The following is an 8310-nucleotide window of genomic DNA, read 5'->3' on the forward strand; positions in this document are numbered from 1 at the left end:
GACTCAGCTCCCTGGAGGCTGAGATTGCAATTTATGTGATTTTTGCAATCCCCATTCCCCATGGGTTTGCAGGATGTAGGATTTTATGATATGTCTATAGAAGATGAGGATCACATGGTTTCTTTTCACTTTGATGACTTCACCATAGCAAAATTATAAGCTTTTGCGGACAGAGCCCTTTTCCTTCCTTCCTTCCTTTGTTCATTCATTCAGCACATAATGAATAACTACGATGTGCCAGGCACTGTGCTGAGTGCTGGAAATAAATAAGGCATAAATCCTCTTCTTAAGGTCTCAGAGTTTAATAGCAAGAAACATACATTGGCAAATAAACAGGAAAAAAGTGGTAGAAGAGCTCAGATAGGCAAGTGTACAAGGTAGAGAAGAGAGTGGCTGCTTGGGGGCAGAAAGGGCTTTTCCATAGGAATAATATCAAGTGCTCATTCTAGGACAGCTCCGTCCTCAGTACTTGACATATGCTCATTCGCTTAATCCTTGCAACAGCAACAAGGCAAGTGCTATTATTACCCCCATTTTACAGGTGAGGAGACTAAAGCCCTGAGAGGTTTAATGTCATAGAAGTTTGCATGCTGGTAAGCTGTAGGGCTGGGACGTGCACCCAGGCCTTTCTAACATCAGTAACTGTAACTGTTGTGTCGTACTGCCCTGAGTGGATTCTGGAAAGGTGAGTAAGTGATTGCCAAGCATGGAGGCCTTCTATACAGGCCAGGGCATGGAGTGGCTCATGCCTCTTCTGCTCTTCTGCTCAGCTAGGACATACGTGCATAGGAGAACGGTGTGATGTGGGGGTGACCACTCAATGACAATTGAGAAATCACTACCACAGCCTTGGACTTCAGTTGTTCCCTTTGTCCCTTGATGCGTAATTGCAGTGATGAAGAGTGGTGACCTACACAAAATGGTGAGATTGGCAGAATGGGCTTCTCCTCCCTGGAAGGGGGTCGGGGGGACCCCTGGCTTTGGAGTCACAGGGACTTGGGATCCAGTCCCAGCCCTGCTACTGACTGGCTGAGTGACCTTGGGCAAGTCACTCAACATCTCTGAACCTCACTATACTTTTTTTTTTTTTTAAAGTCTTTTCATCCTTTTTTTTTTTTTTAACTTATTTATTTATTTTTGGCTGTGTTGGGTCCTCGTTTCTGTGCGAGGGCTCTCTCCAGTCGCGGCGAGCGGGGGCCACTCTTCATCGCGGTGCGCGGGCCTCTCACTATCGCGGCCTCTCCTGTTGTGGAGCACAGGCTCCAGACGCGCAGGCTCAGCAGTTGTGGCTCATGGGCCTAGTCGCTCCGCGGCATGTGGGATCCTCCCAGGCCAGGGCTCGAACCCGCGTCCCCCGCATTGGCAGGCAGACTCCCAACCACTGCGCCACCAGGGAAGCCCCGAACCTCACTATTCTTGACTGTTAATTGAGGAAAATAACTTCAGTGTTGACATAAGGTTAAATGAGATAATGCATGTAGATCAGTTTAGAACTACTGCCTGGCATGTAGCAAGCTGGCCAAAAATGGCATCTATTCAAGTTCCAATCCCTAATCTACAGCTCCAAAACCTAAAAGCTCTGAAAAGAAAACACATTTGGCAAAAAAACCTGTCCTGAACAAATGCAAAGTCATTTAAGTCTTTCTTTAGTCGCACCTGGTATGATGACCCATGAGCCATACACTTCATTGCAGAAATATCAACATATCTGGATACAGAATGCTGCCCACATCCTGCTAGAGGCATTACAAAATATACAGTACAGGGGACTTCCCTGGTGGTCCAGTGATTAAGACTCCGTGCTTCCACTGCAGGGGGTGCGGGTTTGATCTCTGGTTGGGGAACTAAGATCCCGTGTGTCTTGGCCCAAAAAAAAAAAAAAAAAGAAGTACAAAATGTATAGTACAGGCACTGCGTTGCTTTTCTAAAATTAAAAAACAAACAAACAAAAAAACAAACCCTGAATTACAAAGCACATCTGATGCCAAAGGCATTAAATAAGGTGTTTTGACTTGCATTAGTTCCCCTCTAGACCACTCTCTCTACTTCTGATCTACTTCTTAATCCCAACTGCTCAAATGGCCCTCGGCATCTAGAATCAACCTTTCCCTCCAACAGAAATACATACCCATCCACACATCCTTTGGGCTTCCCAAAGACTTGCCTCCTGTGACCAAGTTCCTTTGCTTCCAACGATTCCTCCATTCTACTTTCCGCCAATCCAATAGAATTTAGGTGCTCTTTTCTCCTGTACCCTGGTAGAGAAGATGGACTTTGGAAATGTGTCCTTCTCTGAACTGCTCTGGCAGTATGGTCTCAGCAAGTTGTTACCTGCCCATGAGCTGCAGTTATTGCAAGAAGTCCCTATTTGTACTCCAAATATTGTCTGCTGACTGTATAAGTGACGTCTGGGATATAACTGTGCTGCCCCTTTTGAACTGTGCTGAAGCTTTGGTTGTTTTTCCACTATGAATTTCCCCAGTTGACTAAAGCCCAAAATAACAACTCTCCTCATTTGCAGGATTGCAACAATTTCTGAAGGGAAAAAGGAGTCCTCGTGCTGGAAACCACTGAGCTGGGTTGTCAAGGCAGCGCGTCATTTCCCCTTTAGCAGAGTGGGAGTCATGAGACCTGAGGTCAGGTTCCAGCCCCTCCCCTGGGTGGCTAGATGATCTTGGGGGCAGCCCCGTGTGACTTGGAGAGCTTCGGTTTCCTCATCCTGAGCAGAGATCATGGAAATTATTTGGCAGGAGTGTCAAGAAGATTAAATGAGATAATGAAAGGGCTCTGAAAGCTGATGTGCTGCACAAACGTCAGGAGTGTTGTTGTCGTCTCACACATACTGTCAGCTTCTTAAGAGCAGGGACAGTGTCTTCTGTTTTTTATCTTCGGTTCCCTCAGTGACAACCCGCCCCCCCCACCTCCTGCACTCAATGCAGGACTGTGGAGATGACCTCGTAAAAGCACTGTGAAGTGACTAACACGGTGGATTAGCACCTAGAAGTTGCTTAATACACACGGTAGCTGATCCCTATGCGTGTGCTGTTGTACAGACAGGCGGTATAGTGCAGAGGTTCAGAGCACGGACCCTGGTTCGAATCCTCTCTTTGACGTGTGCTAAGTTTGGGCAAGATTAGCACTAACCTGCCCTAGCGTCCTTGTCTATCACACAGGGCTGATGAGAAGAGTAGCTAGTTCATGAGGTGGTTGTGAGAGCTGAAGGAGTTTAGTCTAGGTAGAGCCAGGCACAAATCAAGCCCTCGGTAGGCATCAGCTGGTGTTACTATTTTACTAATTATATCCTGACGTGGTGTGAGAAGATCACGAGATAGGAAAGTAAGAAATCTAGCCCCTGGATTTTGTTCGGAGTGGAAAAGGCCTTCAAAGGTGGTCAGACGCTCAGGCCAGGCTCTCAGGGTCAGCGCACACAACGGAGCCGTGAATATGGTGAAGCATCATTTCCCCCAGGTGTGGGCTAGATCCCTAGACCAGACATCACTGGGTAAAAAATGTGTGTATTTAACATTTGGGTAAATATCACAGCTGTCCAACACGCAGATGTTTTTGTTTGTGTTCTGTCCCGTCAGACAAGAGAGCCTGTTTCCTCATACCCCCAACCCACCCACAATTTTTTAATAAATTTATTTATTTTATTTATTTATTTTTGGCTGCGTTGGGTCTTCGTTGCTGCGCGCGGGCTTTCTCTAGTGGCGGCGAGCGGGGGCTACTCTTCGTTTCAGTGTGTGGCCTTCTCATTGCAGTGGCTTCTCTTGTTGCAGAGCACGGGCTCTAGGAGCATGGGCTTCAGTAGTTGCAGCACGCAGGCTCGGTAGTTGTGGCTCGCGGGCTCAGTAGTTGAGGCTCGCGGACTCTAGAGCGCAGGCTCAGTAGTTGTGGTGCACAGGTTTAGTTGCTCCACGGCATGTGGGATCCTCCCAGACCAGGGCTCGAACCCGTGTCCCCTGCATTGGCAGGTGGATTCTTAACCACTGTGCCACCAGGGAAGCCCCCACCCACATTTTTAAGTGTAAATTTTATTAATTTTTGACTAGATAATATTGCAGATGGCACAAAATTCAAAGAGGTACAAAGGAGCATATAGGGGAATTCCCTGGCAGTCCAGTGGTTAGGACTTGGTGCGTTCACTGCCGAAGGCATGGGTTTGATCCCTGGTCAGAGAACTAAGATCCCACAAGCCATGGGGCGAGGCCAAAAAAAAGGCGGGGAGGGGCATACAGTGCAAAGCCTCTTTACCTCTGTCCCAACCACCTGAGTCCCCTCCCCAGAAACACAAACTTTGATCACAGCCTATCTGGTAAGTGGAAAATGGTGTCTCACTAAATAAATCTCACTATTGTTTTTATGTGAAAACAAACCAGAATATATTTTGGAGTAGAATGTTGCATTTGAATGAACTTTAAAACAGGAGACTTCGGGCTTCCCTGGTGAGGCAGCGGTTAAGAATCTGCCTGCCAATGCAGGGGACATGGGCTCGAGCCCTGATCCAGGAAGATCCCACAGGCCGCAGAGCAACTAAGCCCGCAAGACACAACTACTGAGCCCGTGTGCCACAACTACTGAGCCCGCGTGCCGCAACTACTGAAGCCTGCGTGCCTAGAGCCCATGCTCCGCAACAAGACAAGCCACCACAATGAGAAGCCCGTGCACCGCAAAGAAGAGTAGCCCCCGCTCACCACAACTAGAGAAAGCCTGCGCACAGCAACGAAGACCCAACGCAGCCAAAAATAAAATAAATAAATTAAAAAAAACCAACCAACAAACAATAAAACCAGGAGACTTCAAAGACATTTTATGCTCAAGGGTGGGGCGGGGTGGGGAGCTGCTTCTAGCTATGCCTCCCACCTGTTCTTGAGGGAAAAACGGTACAACTCTGAGTTAGTCTATAAACTGCAAGCTTGAGGATGCCCCTTGCTCCCCTTGACTGTATTGGGGTTTTCCGCATCACCCCAGTCACCTGTTTACAATCCATCCCTTATGCTTCTTCCTGCCACTTGGCCACCACCTTGTTGCCTGACCTTGAGCCAGTTGCCTCTGCTCTGGGCTTCCATTTTCCTCACTTGTAAAAAGAAGGGTTGGACTAGGCCCATTCCAGGTGTAACATTCCAGGGTTCTTCAACTAATTCACATTAAAGTGTAGATGACTGATAACAACTTAATGTATTACCTCTCCTGTGGGTGGGAGCATTTTAAGAGATGCAATTTCTCATCCCAGAAGAATGAAGGTGCCTGGTGCAGTTTCAGGCATGGTCACAGGTGAGCGGGGATACTGTGGGGGAGGGCGCCTTTCCTCGCACTCCTCCAGTGGTCACTGGTGGTGTTGGCCGGGGGGCAGCTGCTCCAGCCAGGGCTGGTGTCAGCCTTGAGGGGATGTGCCCGTTGATCTCCTTCCAGAACTCACACCACACTTGTTTCTTTCTGACACTGGCCAAGAGCAGGGTTTTGTCAGACAGAAAATGCTTCATCAGGGAAACCCACGTGTGTGGCCTAGAAAACTACTCTGTCCCCTGGGGCAAGGGGTGCGGTAAGGGCATTTAGCAGCTTGACTTCCAGGTTCGCAGGTCAGTTCCCATCCCGGGTGAGTGAGGAGACCTCCACTGGGTGGCCGTCAGCATTCTGCCAGAGCAGGTGGTCCCACCACACCTGGATCCAAGACATGTGCTTTTCACCCAGGGAGGAAGACGGTGCCAAACGCTGTCTGGTTTCATTTTCTGTAGGAGGTTTGGTTTGGCTTCTGAATTTTCAGGGAGGGTGTGAGAGAGGGGGTGGCCCGTAGCCACCATAAGCCCATCAGAAATAAGAGAAGCGTTTCTCTGGCTGGTGGAGTCTAGGCCAGCTGGCCTCGTACAGTGCACAGTGCTGTAATCCAGCCTGTCTGCCTTCCAGCTCCCTCTGGGGTACCACTTTGTCCCACCCGCTGTCTGGGTCTCCATTCAGTGGAGGCAGCTGGGGTAGTCAGTCTGTGCTCCAGTCAAAGCTGTGGGAGGTGGGAATGGAAACCAGGGACACTGGTCAGTGGCCCTTCTCTGTTGGTGTTAGGGAACTCTTGACCACAACTGCACGCCTTAACCAGGCCCACTTGCCTGAGCTATCTCACCACAGGAGATCCTGATAAGGAACATGGTACTGCCACCAAAACTAACCTGGAGAATTTGGGAGGGGCCGAAAGAGGGAGGGGACAACCAGACTCCCAGAGTCCTTCTCACTGGAATCCATCTTGGCTGAGGGATGCGTGCACCACCCCAAGCAAGATGATTGGCCAGAGACAACCCGGAAACTAACCCTATATCCATAAAACCTGAGACTATGAGCTACGTGGAAGAGCAGTCCTCCTGGGTTCTTTTACCCTGCTGTTCTCCGCCCGGGCACCCCTTCCCAATGAAGTCTTTTGCTTTGTCAGTACGATTGTCTCCTTAGACAATTCATTTCCGAGTGTTAGACAAGAGCTCACTCTCGGGACCTGGAAGGGGTCCCCCTTCCTGCAACATTGGCAGTGCTGAGAGGCTCAGACCAGGACCGGGTTGGACGTGCCTTGCTCTCTGTCAGAATCTCCACCATAACATCCCCTCCTCTTCTCTGGAGCAGGGCAGTTTCTCAAGACCTGTAGATGCTTAACCATGAGCCTCATCGTGGAAACAGAGGTCCAGACCCTCCCTACTCAACGTGTGGTCTGTGACTAGCAGCACTGGCCTCATTTGGGAGCTGGTTGGAAATGCAGCATCTCAGGACCCACCCTAGGCTACTGAATCAGAATCTGAATTTTTACAAGATACCAAGTTGGCCAGTATGCATGTAAATGTTTGGGAAGCATTGGTCTAGATGCTGCATGCCTTGAGGAGGTAGGACGGAAAGAAGGAAGTAGAAGCTCCCTGGGGAGGCCTCCTCTGAGGGGAAGACACCCCCATAGACCTGTTCAATGGAGGCAGGTGGACACAGAGGAAAAGGTTAAGGAAGGCACTCTAGGAAATTATGCTGAAATAGGTAGGTGCCTTTAATGATTCTGGTTTTATTTTAACTTCATTTTTAATAGGCAGTTCACTTACACAGTTAAAATTCTAAGGTACAGAAGGGTATGCCAGACACAGTTTCTTTCCCACACCTATGTCCCAGCCACTTCCCCTCAAATGCAACCTCTGTTACTAGGCTAGAGATATGACATATCATGCAATAAAAGCGCACGAGCGCGTTTGTGCACTTGTGTGTGTTCTTAATAACCAGATCCTTTTTTAAAAAATTCAAACAGTAGACCACCATACACATTGCCTAGACCTTGTTTTTCTTTTTTTTTTTTTTTACTTAATATATATTTTTAAATTAAAAAAATTTTTTTATCTTGGCCACGCCACGCAGCTTGCGCGATCTCAGTTCCCTGACTAGGGATTGAATCCAGGCCACGGCAGTGAAAGAACTGAATCCTAACCACTAGACCACCAGGGAATTCCCCTACTTAATATATCTTGGAGATCCTTCTATATCAATGTTTAAGAACATCCTAGATTATATTTCAGCTGAATATTTTTCTACTCTAAGGATGGACCTTGGACTTCCCTGGTGGTGCAGTGGTTGAGAATCTTCCTGCCAATGCAGGGCACACGGGTTCAAGCCCTGGCCCCGGAAGATCCCACATGCCTCGGAGCAACTAAGCCCGGGCACCATAACTACTGAGCCTGCGCTCTAGAGTCCACAAGCCACAACTACTGAGCCTGCGTGCCACAACTACTGAAGCCCACACACCTAGAGCCCGTGCTCCCCAACAAGAAGCCACCACAATGAGAAGCCCATGCACGGCAACAAAGAGTAGCCCCCGCTCACCACAACTAGAGAAAGCCTGTGCAGAGCAATGAAGACCCAATGCAGCCAAAAATAAATAAATTTTAACAACAACAACAAAAAAGGATGGACTTTAATTTATATTGCCAGGCTCCACTGATGGACTTTGAGCGTTTTTGTTTTGTTTTTTTTTTAATGTAGCTTAATCTTAGAATCTTAGAACCTGGAAGGTCATTTAGTCCTAGCTTAGAAATTCTTTCAGAGAATCCTACTGCACTTCTGAGACCCAGGTCAATGTCACCTACTCTGGGAACCCTAATCACATGTTATTATTAAGGGAAAGGCATGATGACATTTGCTTTTGTATCCTCTCGCCTGGTGTTCCATCACAGTACAGGGTAGGTGCTCAATGGATGTGAGTGAAATTGAACTGACCATCCCTGATAGGGAAATCCTCCATGTTCTGCTCCTTGGACGCCTCTAATAACAGTGATCTCACTTCCTCGAAAGCCCATTCTGCCT

General features: G+C 48.3%; 1 long non-coding RNA gene across 1 annotated transcript; it reads right to left on the reverse strand.

The window, feature by feature from the left end:
- Window positions 1-283: 283 nt before the first annotated feature.
- Window positions 284-2983, reverse strand: LOC309637640. The gene is made up of 3 exons (XR_014250711.1): window positions 2129-2983; window positions 1407-1860; window positions 284-1067 (listed from the first exon to the last, which is right to left on the reverse strand). It is a non-coding gene; the product is annotated as an uncharacterized lncRNA (long non-coding RNA).
- Window positions 2984-8310: the final 5327 nt, after the last annotated feature.

This window comes from Balaenoptera physalus (genome assembly GCF_965194825.1).
Source record: "Balaenoptera physalus genome assembly, chromosome: 11".
NCBI classification, from domain to species: domain Eukaryota; kingdom Metazoa; phylum Chordata; class Mammalia; order Artiodactyla; family Balaenopteridae; genus Balaenoptera; species Balaenoptera physalus.